The 16672-nt window shown below is 40.8% G+C and overlaps 1 long non-coding RNA gene and 1 pseudogene across 1 annotated transcript in view; one reads left to right on the plus strand and one right to left on the minus strand.

Annotated features, from left to right (window-relative positions):
• The window catches only part of LOC137212238 (uncharacterized), a 541428-nt gene that overhangs the window by 379857 nt on the left and 144899 nt on the right, over nucleotides 1-16672 (minus strand). Inside the window, exon 3 of the long non-coding RNA XR_010937410.1 lies at nucleotides 10591-10668. This is a non-coding gene — a long non-coding RNA (uncharacterized lncRNA). The remainder of the gene's footprint in view (nucleotides 1-10590; nucleotides 10669-16672) is intronic.
• Nucleotides 12340-12681, plus strand: LOC137212224 (ATP synthase subunit g, mitochondrial pseudogene; annotated as a pseudogene).

A 16672-nucleotide genomic window follows, 5' to 3' on the forward strand; every position in this document is an offset into this window, starting at 1 on the left:
CAACCAAAAACAAATCAGGAAAGGCATTACTTTTGTTGGGGAGGAAGAAATTTTCCTCTACCCTTCTAGGTTCTTCTGGTTGCTCTAAGAATTAAATTGACATGAGACAGATTAACAGGAGAAAATCAAACAAAAGCTTAGTAACATGTACACATGGGAGAAACCCAGGAAAAGTGAGTAACTCACCAGAATGGCTGAAACCCTCACCTTAAATACCATCTTCAGCTGAAGACAAAAGAGGATGTTGTGGGTAGTGGTTTGGGACCTCAAAGGGGAGGAAGGCAATGCACATGGAGGGGGAAAAGTAAATGTTTGGTAAATAAATGTTTGCTGAGCCTTGGAGAGATGGGACACAGAGAGGACCCTGATCTCTAAGGGTTTCCCCCTCCACACCTAGCCCCTATTCATTACAGAGATCTCTGGTGACAGCTCTCTTCCTGTAATAGGCCCTCTATGTAAATCCTTTTAGGCTGTTAGCAGGAAGGTCAAAGTTTCTTCCTGAGTCTTTGAGCCTTGATTGTTTTCAGCTCGAAATAAGCTACACACCAAAGAGACATTTTAGGGCGGCAAATTTTGTTCCCCTAAGCTTTTGTTTTCCTTTTCATATTTTCAGAAAAAAAGGACTAGCAGGTGACAGAGTAAAACCAAGGAATCATTGAACAATAAGGAGCAAGGAATCAAAAAAGTAGCCATATATATTTATGTATTTGTATATATGCACATCTGTATGCTTGTATTTGTATATATGTGTGTGTATACATATATAATATTAAAGAGGGAAGAAACTTTAGAGAGAGAGATATGATAACATTTTCCCCATTTTATCATTGTAACTAAGGCCAAGCCACCTTGAATTTAATCTAATTTATGCCTAAAGTATAAATATAAAAAATTCCAAGCTGTTCTGAGACAAACATGGAAGCATATGAAATGCTAGTCTGAAATCTGATATTTCAGATTTCAGTGACTTAGGAGTTGAGATTGCAAAGCTATAGCAGTGGTCTTAGACTTTGCAGAGCAAATAAAAAAATAGATGCATAAAACAATTGCAACCAAAGATATAAAATGATCTTTCTTAAAGGCTTATGAAATGCCCATTTAAGAAGAAAAAAGTTATTAACAATGTCAAATAAATTGGTCTCTTGATTTTTAGGAATTTGTGTTGTTTCCTATGAATCTTTCTCAAAACCACAACACACATTTCACCAAATTGTCATAATGAAATGACTTGATGATTTAAGTATTGATAAACAGTTACAAAAATTAAGAATATTCATGGCTTAAATATATAATAGAGGGATACTGAGCTAAGAATAAAAATCGGTAATTAGCTTTGTAAGGCTCACAGTCTACATATTTTTCATTCACGTCTACAAATTTTAACATGATCGTGGGACCTACACAGCCACGCAAAAACATCAGAGAACTTAAACATCTTCCCTTTTAAAAGATTTAGTGTAATGTTTGAGCTGAAACTTGATCATTTTTTATAAAGCAGCATCTGCATGCTACTTTGAAAATGCTTTAAATTTGGATATCTTTACAGAAGTTGCACATAGTGAAACACAGTATTCCTGTTAAATTCTTGTAGAGAGTGCGGTCCCTGGAGTCAGCTGGGGCTGCGGTTGGAAGACAGTCCCTAACTTCTGTCATTCATGAGCTCGCCAGTAACTCGGCCCCGAGCTAAAAACACCCACAGGGAAGTAAAGGTAAGAGAGGAAGGGAAGGGAGCAGTGGGAAGGTCCATTGACTGCCCTTCAATTTCCTGAAATTGCCCACTTAGAATTCTTATTTCGACGTTACAAGCCTCACCTTCTCAAGTGTGAAGCCTGAGTGTGCTGAGCTGACATAAGGTACAGGGCGATCTCCCTCAGTGCTGCATGTTCAGGAAAAAGGAGGGACCATCTACCTTGAATAGAGAGAGCAGCCACACGGAGGTGGGTGCCTGTGATACCCACAAGCCAAACATAGGTGTGTACCTTTATCATGAGGATGGAGGAGGAGATGCTGGCCACGGGAGCATCTTAAAAGCAGGCTGTCTGACTGTTTCATCTGTGTGAGCATCCGGCCCTTCCACATGTCAGAAGCCTGGCTAAAGGAACTACATTCAAAACCTCCCCATTTACTTCTTCTTACAAACATCTTTTTAAAAATAATGTTTGTTTGTTTATGTGAATCATCTGGAAAATCAAATGATATATCTTGATGTTCTTAAAACAAGGAGACCTCCTTTAAGTTTCCTGTAATGTTTCTGAAAAACAGAAGGATTAAAATCCTCCGTGTGTGAAAGCATTTAGCTAAGGGACATTATTCTCTTTTATAGAGCATGGTGTTCTAGGCAGACAGTAGTTTTTTCTTAGCAATCCAGACTATTGTGAATTTAAAGGCTTGTGTCAAAAAATAAAAGGCATTTGAAGCTAAAATGATCCAGTGTCCTCTCATCCAAAGCACAGGTAGACTGTAAATAACATGCATTGTTACCTTGGCTGTGGAGCAAAATTAGTCTGGGAAAACCCAAGTGTGTAAAATATGCTTTAAAATTTTTCTCTCATATAATTGCCATGCTTCCTTTGTTATCAATGTAGAAAAATCTATGCAGTTTCTCTTGGTTACTTAGTATTCTATAACATGTTTTATTCCCATTTCCTTTGGTTTCGGATGTAAAGCGTGTACTTCAGGCTAGCACAAATAGAGAGACAATATATTAGAATATTATTCAGATCCCAGCTGAAGTGACTCAGGCCTTTGAGTTTTAAATAAAATGGTTTTGATTACTGTATCCTGTAATTCTGTGGGCAATTCAACGCCCTCACAAGTATGTGCAATTTCCAGGACTGACACTTGTTCCACATTCTGGTACCTAGTATTTCATTCTCAATTTAAGGTTCCTCTCCCTCTCTCTCTCCTCTCTGTGCCCACATAGATGTGTAGCTCCACCTCTTTAATTTATTCAGAACAAACGAAAACAAGCCTTTATACAAGGTATTTTGCAGTATGACAGACTGTAGGGAAGTTTGGGGTTGTAATGGGGATGAACGCACCAACAGTTATAAATATTAGATGCCACCCTCTCTCTCTTTGTAGAAGTCATTTACTGACACCCAGGAGGATCAGTTTCTCTTCCTCAAGACGTTCTCACTTTTGTACTTCCCTTCCTTCAATTAAGCAGAATAGCTGAGCTCCGTACTTTCCACTCAGTTCTCTTTCCTTCGTATGAACGTGCCCTGATAAGGCACATCCATCTTCCACCTCCGTTTCTTAAAGGGAAAGGAGCAACATAACAATTTATTTTCTCTCTCTTGGTGGTACTCACTATGGTCACTGGTGCTGTCCCTGAAATATTTCTGACTTTCCTCCTCTCCAGATACATGGTGGGGTTGTACTTCTAGGCCTCAGTGGTTTCACGTGATTCATGAAACAATGTAACATGTTCTGAAAAATGAGTCCCGATTGGTGAATGTCACTTCTGAGCAGGAGCATTTAATTTCCACTGTGAGACCCTCTCTCTTCCCCCTGCCAGGTACCAGCAATGCTTGCCAGGCAGGTGCCTCGGTGCACGTGAGTGACTGTGAGAAGGAAACACATCTGCTGACCCACAGTAGGGGTGCTGTGTACGATATGAACCAGGAGACCTTCAAGATGGCGGAGGAGTAAAATGCCAAGATCACCTTCCTCCCCACAAATACATCTACACGTTGAACAACTCCTACAGAACACCTACTGAACGCTGGCAGAAGACCTCAGACCTCCCAAAAGGCAAGGAACTCCCCCACGTACCTGGGTAGGGAAAAGAAAAAACAGAGACAAAAGAATAGGGACGGGACCTAAACCAGTGGGAGGGAGCTGTGAAGGAGGAAAGGTTTCCACACACTAGAAGCCCTTTCGCGGGCGGAGACTGCGGGTGGCGGAGCGGGGGTGGGGGGAGCTTCGGGGCCGCAGAGGGGAGCGCAGTAACAGGGGTGCGGAGGGCAAAGCAGGGAGATTCCCACACAGAGGATCAGTGCCAAGCGGCACTCACCAGCCCGAGAGGCTTGTCTGCTCACTTGCCGGGGCGGGTGGGGGCTGGGAGCTGAGGCTTGGGTTTTGGAGGTCAGATCCCAGGGAGAGGACCAGGGTTGGCAGCGTGAACACAGCCTGCAGGGGGTTAGTGTGCCACGGCTAGCCGGGAGGCAGTCCGGGGAAATGTCTGGAGCTGCCGAAGAGGCAACAGACCATTCTTTTGGGGTGCGCGAGGAGAGGGGACTCAGAGGACCACCTAAATGAGCTCCACAGACAGGCGCGAGCCACAGCTAGCAGCACGGACCCCAGAGACGGGCATGAGATGCTAAGGCTGCTGCTGCCGCCACCAAGAAGCCTGTGTGCGAGCACAGGTCACTATCCACACCCCGCTTCCGGGGAACCTGTGCAGCCCGCCACTGCCAGGGTCCCGGGATACAGGGACAACTTCCCCGGGAGAACGCACGGCGCGCCCCAGGCTGGTGCAACATCATGCCGGCCTCTGCCGCCACAAGCTCGCCCTGCATCCGCACCCCTCTCTCCCCCCGGCCTGAGTGAGCCAGAGCCCCCGAATCAGCTGCTCCTTTAACCCCATCGTGTCTGAGAGAAGAACAGAAGCCTGAAGGCGACCTACACGCAGAGGCGGGGCCAATTCCAAAGCTGAGCCCCGGGAGCTGTGAGAACAAAGAAGAGAAAGGGAAATCCCTCCCAGAAGCCTCAGGAGCAGTGGATTAAATCTCCACAGTCAACTTGATGTACCCTGCGTCTGTGGAATATCTGAACAGATAAGGAATCATCCCAAAATTGAGGTGGTGGACCTTGGGAGCAACTGTAGGCTTGGGGTTTGCTTTCTGCATCTAATTTGTTTCTGGTCTTACATTTATCTTAGTTTAGTATTTAGAGTTTATTATTATTGGTAGATTTGTTTATTGATTTGGTTCTCTTTTTTTTTTTTAGTATAGTTTTCAGCACTTGTTATCATTGGTGGACTTCTTTTTTGGTTTGGTTGCTCTCTTCTTTCTTTTTTTATTTTTAATACTTTAAAAAAATTTTAATAACTTAATTTTTTATTCTACTTTTTTTTCTTTCTTTCTCTCTCTCTCTCTCTCTCCCTCCCTCCCTCCCTCTCTCTCTCTTTCTTTCTTTCTTTTGTTCTTTCTTATTTTCTCCCTTTTCTTCTGACCCGAGTGGCTGACAGGGGCTTCAAACTCCAGCTGGGTATCAGGCCTGTGCCTCTGAGGTGGGAGAGCCGAGTTCTAGACACTGGTCCACTAGAGACCTCCCAGCTCCATGTAATATCAAACAGCGAAAATCTCCCAGAGCTCTCCATCTCAACGTTAACACCCAGCTCCACTCAAAAACGAGCAAGCTACAGTGTTGGACACCCTATGCCAAACAACTAGCAAGACAGGAACACAACCTCATCCATTAGCAGAGAGGCTGCCTAAAATCATACTAAGGTCACAGACGCGCCAAAACACACCACTGGACATGGTCCTGCCCACCACAAAGACAAGGTCCAGCCTCACCCACCAGAACACAGGCACCAGTCCCCTCCACCAGGAAGCCTACACCAGCCAATGAACCAACTCCCCACTAGGGGCAGACACCCAAAACAACAGGAACTACAAACCTACAACCTGCGAAAAGGAGACCCCAAACACAGTAAGTTAAGCAAAAAGAGAAGACAGAGAAACACACAGCAAATGAATGAGCAAGGTAAAAACCCACCAGAACAAACAAATGAAGAGGACATCGGCAGTCTACCTGAAAAAGAATTCAGAGTAATGATAGTAGAGATGATCCAAAATCTTGAAAAAAGAATGGAGAAAATATAAGAAACATTTAACAAGGACCTAGAAGAACTAAGGAACAAACAAACAATGATGAACAACACAATAAATTAAATTTAAAATTCTCTAGAAGGAATCAATAACAGAATAACTGAGGCAGAAGAATGGATAAATGACCTGGAAGATAAAATAGTGGAAATAACTACCACAGAGCAGGATAAAGAAAAAAGAATGAAAAGAATTGAGGACAGTCTTAGAGACACTGGGACAACATTAAATGCACCAACATTCGAATTATAGGGGTCCCAGAAGAAGAAGAGAAAAAGAAAGGGACTGAGAAAATATTTGAAGAGATTATAGTTGAAAACTTCCCTAATATGGGAAAGGAAATAGTCAAGTCCAGGAAGGGCAGAGAGTCCAATAAAGGATAAATCCAAGGAGAAACACGCTAAGACACATATTAATCAAACTATCAAAAATTAAGTGCAAAGAAAAAATATTAAAAGCAGCAAGGGAAAAAAAACAAATAACATACAAGGGAATCCCCATAAGGTTAACAGCTGATCTTTCAGCAGAAACTCTGCAAGCCAGAAGGGAGTGGCAGGACATATTTAAAGTGATGAGAGGAAAATACCTACAGCCAAGATTACTCTACCCAGGAAGGATCTCATTCAGATTCAACAGAGAAATTAAAACCTTTACAGACAAGCAAAAGTTAAGAGAATTCAGCACCACCAAACCAGCTTTACAAAAAATGCTAAAGGAACTTCTCTAGGCAGGAAACACAAGAGAGGGAAAAGACCTACAAAAACAAACCCAAAACCATTAGGAAAATGGTAATAGGAACATACATATCGATAACTATCTTAAATGTAAATGGATTAAATGCTCCAACCAAAAGACAGACTGGCTGAATGGATACAAAAATGAGACCCATATATATGCTGTCTACAAGAGACCCACTTCAGACCTAGGGACACATACAGACTGAAAGTGAGGGGATGGAAAAAGATATTCCATGCAAATGGAAATCAAAAGAAAACTGGAGTAGCAATTCTCATATCAGACAAAATAGACTTTAAAATAAAGACTATTACAAGAGACAAAGGACACTACATATGATCAAGGGATCAACCTAAGAAGATATAACAATGGTAAATACTTATGCACCCAACATAGGAGCACCTCAATATATAAGGCAAATGCTAACAGCCATAAAAGGGAAAATAGACAGTAACACAGTCATAGTAGGGGACTTTAACACCCCACTTTCACCAATAGACAGATCATCCAAAATGAAAACAAATAAGGAAACACAAGCTTTAAATGATACATTAAAGAAGATGGACTTAATGGATATTTATAGGACATTCCATCCAAAAACAACAGAATACACTTCTTCTCAAGTGTTTATGGAACATTCTCCAGGATAGATCATATCTTGGGTCACAAATCAAGACTTAGTAAATTTAAGAAAATTGACATTGTATTAAGTATCTTTTCCGACCACAACGCTATGAGACTAGATATCCATTACAGGAAAAATATCTGTAAAAAATACAAATACATGGAGGCTAAACAATACACTACTAAATAACCAAGAGATCACTGAAGAAATCAGAGGAAATCAAAAAATACCTAGAAACAAATGACAATGAAGACACGCTGACCCAAAACCTATGGGATGCAGCAAAAGCAGTTCTAAGAGGGAATTTTATAGCAATACAATCCTACTTCAAGAAACAAGAAACATCTCAAATAAAAAACCTAACCTTACACCTAAAGCAATTAGAGAAAGAAGAACAAAAAACCCGAAAGTTAGCAGAAGGAAAGAAATCATAAAGATCAGATCAGAAATAAGTGAAAAAGAAATTAAGGCATGCCCAGGGCAAAGGCACTCAACAACCCAGGTGGACAAAATTCCTTGACCGGTTGATGTCAGCCGGCCTCTAGTGTTAGTCACCCGGTCGCTGGCATAATGTGTGCATGAACCAAGTAGCCATGGTGACAAAGATGGGAGCTGCTAGACATGAGCTCAACAGCATGGGTGCCCACTTACCGAGGCTGATCTAGCTTCTGCTGCTCTAGAGGTACACACTGATAACAAACGGGCCCCCCAATATGCACCATCTTTTGAGAAGACTAATTGGCCATTTGGTGGCAAACTGACTACACTGGACCTCTTTCAATGAAGGGCTAGCTGTTTATTTTAACAGAAATAAATACATAGTCCAGGTATGGGTTTATCTTTCCTTCCCACAGCTTCACCCAAAACCACTATTTGAGGGCTTAGAGAGTGCTTGATTCATTGACAGTTTCCCTCATAATATTGCATCAGACCCCAAAGGGCTTGTCTTATAGCAAAGGACGTGTGAGAGTGGGTCTATGAGCATGGAATCCACTGCTCATGTCACAAACCACAGCACCCAGAAGCTATCAGCCTGATAAAGCACTGGAACAGCCCATTAAAGGTAGCGCTGAAGCACGAGCTCAGAGGTAATACTTTACAAGGATGACACACCATCCTCCAGGGCACACTATGCACTTTAAACAGAAGACCTTTACATGCTGTTATGTCCCCAGTAGGTGGACCACATGTGCCAGGGACCCAGGAAGTGGAAATAGGAGTGGCCCAATTTATCATCAATCCCAGTGAGCCATTTGGGGAATCTGTGTTCTCTGTGCCTATAGCCCTGCAGGCTTTAGCTGCACCCTCCTCACGTTCCCGGGAATCCCCACACTCTACCCACTCAGACTGTGTCCCTGCTCTCAGCGTCCTCATGGTGTTCAAAAGAGGAGACTAATTCCTGCTGGAGGGACCCAGGGGAAAGGATCAGCTCCCCCATCACAGGCTGTGGGCATCTGGTCTGGTCAGATAGGGAGCAGAATGCCCTGAGGCTGTTCTTCAGGGGAAAGACTTGAGGAGCAGGTAGAGACAATCTCCTGGGACAAACTTGCAGCTGCCGGGAGGAACTACTGGTCCCGAGGACATGCAGTGTCACATTTGGGTTGCTGTGGCCTTGGACCTTGGCAGACATCTGATTGGGGCCACAGTGTTCCACACCAGAAGCCCACATTGGGGTGGGCTAACCCCAACCCTAAACCTAACCCTAACCCGGGACACTGGCACACTGGAAGGCTCTGGATCTGTGGCCCACGCAGGTGCAGCTCACCCCCACCTCTTCTGGCTTAGGGAAGTCCCTCCCCTGCACAGCCTTTCAGTCAGAGCACATCCCCCTGTACCTGGCTGGGCTCCCAGGGGAGAGGTATCTCTGCGCTGTGACCCGGAGCTGGGAGGAAGCCTGGGGGATGAGGCATCCACAAGGATTGGGGTTTGCTTGATAGGTGGTGTGAGCCAGACTTCTTATGGAGGAGTCTTGGAAGAGGGGCCGCCAGCGCCAGTCACCCAGGTGTTTCTCATCCCAGGACTTCTCTCCCTGCTCGGTCTGACAACAGGGTGTCAGACCCCTCAAGGAGAAGAGTCTGTGTCATGACAAACAAGTAAACCACTGTGACCAGCAGGGGTCTTTGCTAAAGGTGAGGGGGGTGTCTAGAATGGATAGGGGAGAAGGGATCATTACAGTGATGGGGGCTGCAATGTGTCCTATCTACCTTCCGTTGCTAATTTTCCCCAGGAAGAGACACCCACTAGAATCTTGAAAGAGCTGCTCCCAGCAGAGAATCTATAAGGAGAATTGTGATGGAGAATATGATCTTCAGAACGATGGAAATATTCCTGTATTTGCTGGGAGTCTTGCCAGAAAACAGCTCTCCATGTCCAGCCTCCTCGGGGACTGCCTCAGATAAAAATACCTGCCTCTCTAAGGTTACACATCCATCCAGAGGCACTCTACCTCTAATTACTATCAACATGAGAAGAAAAGGCCTGGATCCCTCACCCTATCTTGAGATAGTTTTGAATCCCAGGTCCATGGCCCCTGTGGAGGTCAGTGGAGGTCTTTATTAGGATGACTTCACAGCTGAACCTCTGCTTTCTTTTCTCCTTTACACAGGGTGGATCCCAAAAGCACTCCTTAGCAAACATCCTGCATGCTAACCTCCATCTCAAAATTTGTTGCCCAGCGAATCCAACCTATAACCAGGTACACAGTCAATTAAAATGGTTTTGCAAGCTACAATTGCTATTGTGTCATCAAAGTTTATGCCATACCCAATTTTATCTCTGGAGAGTCAAAGAAAGATTTAAGTTTCGCATGGAATTGCATTTCAGTGACACGAGGAGCCACTATATAAGTGCTTATTATCTGTGAAATTAAGTTTTAAAATAGTCTGAGAATTTTAAACTTCAAACAACATTACAATTAATATTGCACAGAATGCTTTTTCCTTTCTTTTTAGTCACCATGGGAGCAAATACGTTAATAAATATATTTTGATTTGCAAAAAGGTTGCATTACTAATAATTTGAATGACTGCAACTAAGATCCTAAAAAGGACCCTTTTCCTTGAAAGTTAGACAAAGAAAGAACAAATATTAATCCAACATTGCTTTTCTCTCATGAAGTCTTCCTCACTTTTCTCAGCATCTGGCAGTAAAAATGCAAAACTCATAGATTTACTTGTATCACTATTGAAAGTATTTTGAGAAGTCTTTGGAAATACTGTGTCTTTTTAGAGACTCAGACTCAAGGTAAACATTTAAAGCACAATCAATCAATCAATGTCTGAATTAAATAACGTTTCTTAAATGTAACTGATGATACATTCAATATACTAACCGCGAAATAGGAAAGCTTCTGCAGGCACTGATTTTGTTAGTGAAGTTAACTTTTACACTTACGTCTCAAAGGTATCTGCAGGCCAAATTCAGAAGTTCTATTTGCATATTCCGCTGAAGATTAACTAGCCTGTCACAGATCTGAAAAGCAGAAGAGAGAACAGATCATTAATATCATTACCATAATATATTGTTTATGAAAACCCCAAAGAAGGGAAATATTAAAAAAACTGGAAAGCTCAGCACAGAAATTAGAAAGAAGTGTTTGTGTTTGAATAGAAGAAAATTTGTTATAGTTTGCTAGTCAAAGCAACAAAGGGAAACAACCAAGGTAATTCAGAGAGCCAGTAGACATTATTTGGGGAGAACCAGAATACTAAAAGAAATGAGTCTTGATAGTCACATTACTGCTGCTCTTCCTAAATGGTACTGTATCCTCATATATTTTATACACTTGTTGGAGAAGACTTTGAAACATTAATTTGTGCCGTAGTAAAATTATATTATGTAAAGTGCTTTAAATGCTAAAGCTTAGCATGATTAAGCAATACTGAAACTATTGTGATGCTATAGAAAATGAGTGAACTTATCCTCAATAAAAGGAACCAAGAGCTTCAATTATCTGCCCACAGACTGTAATTTGAGTTTGTGTATGCAGGCTTATAAAAAGGATTTAAAAAGAAAATAAGTCCCATAAATTTGTTTAGGAATTTTCAGCAGTGTTCATGACCACTTAACTTCCATTTAAGTTTCCCAGGACTTATAGTAAGTCATGTACAATCTCAGTCATCCTCTCAAAAAAAAAAAAAAAACCTATCCTTCACATCTTCATTTATGCTCTGTTTTACAGATTTCAGACGCTTAAGGAGAAAAGAACTAAATTCACCATTTGGTTGTTCAAATCATTAATTCTTCATATCACCCAAGTAATGTGTGCCTGAATCCTTTTCACATCTCCAAATCTTATCTGATCATCAAAACCCAGTTCTATCCCTCTTGCAAGAAGTGTTCTAATGTGTCCTTAACAAAAATTTCTTTTTGAAATTTTTATTACATTGATATCTGTAACATACGTATTAGCTTTTAATGGTAACCTATTTATCATCATCTGAATCTCCCATTTGTGTCTATTCTGTCTCCTTGTAAACCATGTAAGTAATTTTAAGACAAATGTCATGCCTTCTGTTTTTGTACCCTTTTTTGCATACTGGGCACAGAGTAAGAGACCAAAAATATGTGTTGATATATTGGACAATGATTCTTCTTTCATTTACATAAAGTTTAAGACACCTTGAAACTAAATAACAAGCTCAGAATCTTTACATTTCAGCACTAATTTGTGATCTATTTTCAATGACCCTCATTATTCTCAGGAATTCCAAGGTTAAACTCAGAGATTATTATTTTTTTTATTTATTTATTTTTGGCTGTGTTGGGTCTTCATTGCTGCATGCGGGCTTTCTCTAGTTGGGGCTACTCAACTGGGGCAAGCTGGGGCTACTCTTCATTGAGGTGCATGGGCTACTCATTGAGGTGGCTTCTCTTGCTGCGGAGCACAGGCTCTAGGTGCGTGGGCTTCCATAGTTGTGGCACGTGGGCTCAGTAGTTTTGGTGCGTGGGCTTAGTTGCTCCGCAGCATGTGGGATCTTCCCCGACCAGGGTTCGAACCCGTGTCCCCTGCATTGGCAGGCGGATTCTTAACCACTGCGCCACCAGGGAAGTCTCTTAGATTATTTTTTTAAAATATTGCAAAATTGCTTGTGGGCATATCTATCAACATTAAGAAAGGAGAGGTGTCATTCAGCCGGCCAGTCGGCGCGACGGGCTTCCCGTCCTAGAACCATGGCCCAGTTTGCCCGTAACCTCGCGGAGAAGGCCCCGGCGCTGGTCAGTGCTGCTGTGACTCACTCGAAGCCTCGATTGGCCACATTCTGGCACTATGACAAGGTTGAGCTGGTTCCTCCAACCCCTGCTGAGATCCCTACAGCTATTCAGATCTTGAAAAAAATTATCAATAGTGCTCAAACTGGTAGCTTCAAACAGCTTACAGTTAAGGAAGCTTTACTGAATGGTTTGGTGGCCACTGAGGTGTGGATGTGGTTTTATGTTGGCGAGATCATAGACAAGCGTGGCATCATTGGCTACAATGTTTGAAGACCAATCTTTGCTTTGTTATTTGGGTGTTCTTGGACCATGTGTGAGCAGACTGCTATTTGAATAAAATAAGACAATGCGTCAAAATCAAAAAAAAAAAAAAAAAAAACTGTGCTCAACTAGAGCAGCTTGAGAAGAAAGTTTGTTCAGGGGCCTGTTGAAATGTGCACACTCCACCTATGTTACCTTCTTCTCAGCGGATCACATTAGGTTCAGTGGGGTGCTTTGCATAGTGGCAAATTTGTTAAGAGGGAACTATATTTCTCATAACTTACAAAAGTAAATGGTACAATATTTTAGAGATGGAAGGAAGGCAGATGCCATGACTGCTTGAAGGTTATCATGGTTAGATTCATGACACGACATGACAAACAGCCGCAGGGCTGCTCCCCACGTCCCAGCTGGTCCTCTCTCCCTCTGCTCTGTATACAGTGCTGGCTGTGGACTGCCAGCCCTGCAGAATAAGAGCAGCACGGCCCCATCACTAAATGCCGGGTAGTGTAACAGCAGTCACCATAGCTTCCCGTAGACTGTCCCAGATCGGCAACACCAACACTGGGCTTCTCAGATAGACTAAGTCCATGGCAACTCTGATCATCTAGTTCTCATGTTCAGAACTTCACTATCTGAATTCTTCCCACAACTATGGAAGTTTTAATGTCTCTACTATATCCCTGCAACAGATTGTATTTTCTAAAGATGACCACAATGATCACTCCCATTCTACATGATCTCACAAGGTGACTCTTGATTCAGACATGCCTCACATCAAGTACTGGGATTTATTCTTCACCCTCATGTCTTGAATCTGGGAAGACACCTGAGACAACTTCAAGCAATAGAGTGTGGGGGTGATGGTGCTATATTATTTCAGAGGCAGATCATCGTACTAAGAGGTACTTTCTTTTTTTTTTTTAATTGGAATATAGTTGCTTTACAATTTATACTAGTTTCTGCTGTACAGCAAAGTGAATCAGCCATACATATACATATATCCCCTCTTTTCTGGATTTCCTTCCCATCTAGGTTACCACAGAGCACTGAGTAGAGTTCCCTGCGCTATACAGTAGGTTCTCACTAGTTATCTATTTTATACATAGTAGTGTATATATGTCAATCACAATCTCCCAATTCATCCTACCTCCTCTTTCCCCGTCTTGGTGTCCATACATTTGTCTGAGCAGTACTTTCACCTTACTTTCTCAGGAAGCTCACTCTTGGAACACACCCATGAGCCCAGGAGCCTCACAGAGGCCCATCTAACTCATCAGCTGTTAAAGAACTTATGATGTCTCTTCAACATGCTATCATCTTTTTCAAAGTCTAAAATATTTCTTTATGCAACTAGAGATTATAATAGTCAGTGAAATAAGTCAGGAAGAGAAAGACAAATACCATATGATATCACTTATATGTGGAATCTAAAATATGACACAAATGAACCTATCTATGAAACAGAAACAGAATCACAGCCACAGAGAACAGACTGGCGGTTGCCAAGGGGGACGGGGTTGGAAGAGGGATGGAGTGGGAAGTTGGGCTTAGCAGATGTAAACTTTTATATGTAGAATGGATAAACAACAAAGTCCTACTGTATAGCACAGAGAACTATATTCAATATCCTATGATAAACCATAATGGAAAACAATATAAAAAATATATAAAATATATATATATGTGTGTGTGTATAACTGGATCATTTTGCCGGACAGCAGTAATTAATACAACATTGTAAAAGAACTATGTTTCAATAAAAATATTTCTTTATAATCAAGTGAATTTTATCATCACAAAGCATTTATCAAGTACATCTAACTTAAAATTACCTTATAAATATTTCACTGTCAGCACAATTCCTACACCACTAGAACAAAGAATTCTGCTTTGCATTCCTCAAAGAGCATTCATTCATTTCATATATGCAGCAGCTTCAACCCACAGATGATCATTCTGAGTAGCTGTGAAAAAAATAAGTGCAAAGTTCTCAGGTTTATGTGATAAATCCTTGACATATCTTTTGTTCTCAGGATTCATAACACAATCTAGTGGGTTATTTAATGGGAAAAAATATGTATAGAAATAAAAATAAACTTTAAAATAATAATCTTAATATTATAATTGCAATATGTAGAAACTCTTCATTTGAAAGAGTAAATCATCCTTATAAATATTTGCTAGACTAGAAGGCATTAAATAGATGCTTGTGTATTTTTTTAAGCAGTGCTTTTCAATCTCATATTCTTTGAATCTTTTTTTTTCACAGTTACTATGCAATGATTCATTAATTCCTATAACCACCATAGAACCTGTTTTGGCGCTTTGTGTTTCAGAATTCTTAATGCATTAGTAAAGAATTTTCTGCCCTGAGATGTATTTGATCTTGGGTTGATCTAACAAAAGTCAAATTTCACGATGAGGCAGATACTTTATAGTCAAATGTATTAGTAGTAGTCGGATTTCTTCAGAGAAACTGAACCAATAGCATATTGGGGGAGAGAGAGAGAGGGAGAGAAAATATTAATTTTAAGAAACTGGCTCATGTGATTGTGGGGCTGGCATGTCCAAAACCCACAGGGAAGGCCAGCAGACTGGAAATTCCTGCAGCAGTCTGTGTTGTAGTCTCAAGTCCAAGACAACATGGAGGCAGAATTCCTTCCCCTTCAGGGGACCTCAGTCTTTTCTCTTAAAGTTTTCCATAGATGGTGTGAAGCCCTCCCACTTCATGGAAGGTAATCTGCTTTACTCAAAGTCTATGATTTAGATGTCAATCACATTTAACAAATGTCTTCACAGCAACACCTAGACTGGTGTTTGACCAAACAACTGTGCACCATAGCCTAGCCGAGTTGACATAAAATTAACCTTCACACCAGGTAAAGCTGAGTCTCTAAATTTTTATTTTATCTTATTTTAGAATGAATTTAGCTATGTAAAAATAAGAGAAGCACATTACACAAGTACAGAAAAGTCAAAATTAATACAGAAAAATATAAGAAAATGTGCATTACTTGAATGGGTTCAATTAAATTTGCAATTGTTATACAAACTACGAATTTTTAAACTTATGTTTACCATATAAAATTGAAGTAAAGCTAAGGGATTGTTTTATAGCAAAATATTTTTTATCTAACATTATTCAAAAATATTACTTCTTTAAACTTCCTTTGTGGAAAAAAATATGAACTGCATGAAAAATTTGAAATCATATTTTTTTATCTGCATTTCAATTTTAGCCAGAATTGAGTAACTCCTTGCTATTAAAGAAACTCCCATAGGGCTGCCTCACATATTAGTTCCTTTTCCTGGAGAACTCTTGCCTAGGTATCTACTTGCCTGACTCTTTTTCAATCTCCAGTTTTTTTAAATTTTATTTACTTTTTATTGAAGTATAGTTGATTTATAATGTAGTGCCAATCTCTGCTGTACAGCGAAGTGACTCAGTTATACACATATAGACATTCTTTTTTTAAATCTTCTTTTCCATTATGGTTTATCACAGGATATTGAATATACTTCCCTGTGCTATACAGTAGGACCTTGTTGTTTATCCATTCTATATGTAATAGTTTACATTTGCTAATCCCAAACTCCCCGTCCTTCCCTCCCCCTTGGCAACCACAAGTCCATTTTCTATGTCTGTGAGTCTGTTTCTGTTTTGTAGATAGGTTCATTTGTGTCATATTTTAGATTCCACATATAAGTGATATCATATGGTATTTGTGTTTCTCTTTCTGACTTCCGTTAGTATGAGAATCTCTAGTTGCATCCATGTTGCTGCAAATGGCATTATTTCATTCTTCTTTATGGCTGAGTAGTATTCCATTATATATATGTATCATATCTTCTTTATCCATTCATCTATCGATGGACATTTAGGTTGTTTCCATGTTTTGGCTACTGTAAATAGTGCTGCTGTGAACATAAGGGTGCATGTATCTTTCTTCAATCTCCAGTTTTAATTACAATTCTCACAGAGGTTTTATGAGATCAA

Source organism: Pseudorca crassidens, chromosome 2 (assembly GCF_039906515.1).
Source record: "Pseudorca crassidens isolate mPseCra1 chromosome 2, mPseCra1.hap1, whole genome shotgun sequence".
NCBI lineage: Eukaryota > Metazoa > Chordata > Mammalia > Artiodactyla > Delphinidae > Pseudorca > Pseudorca crassidens.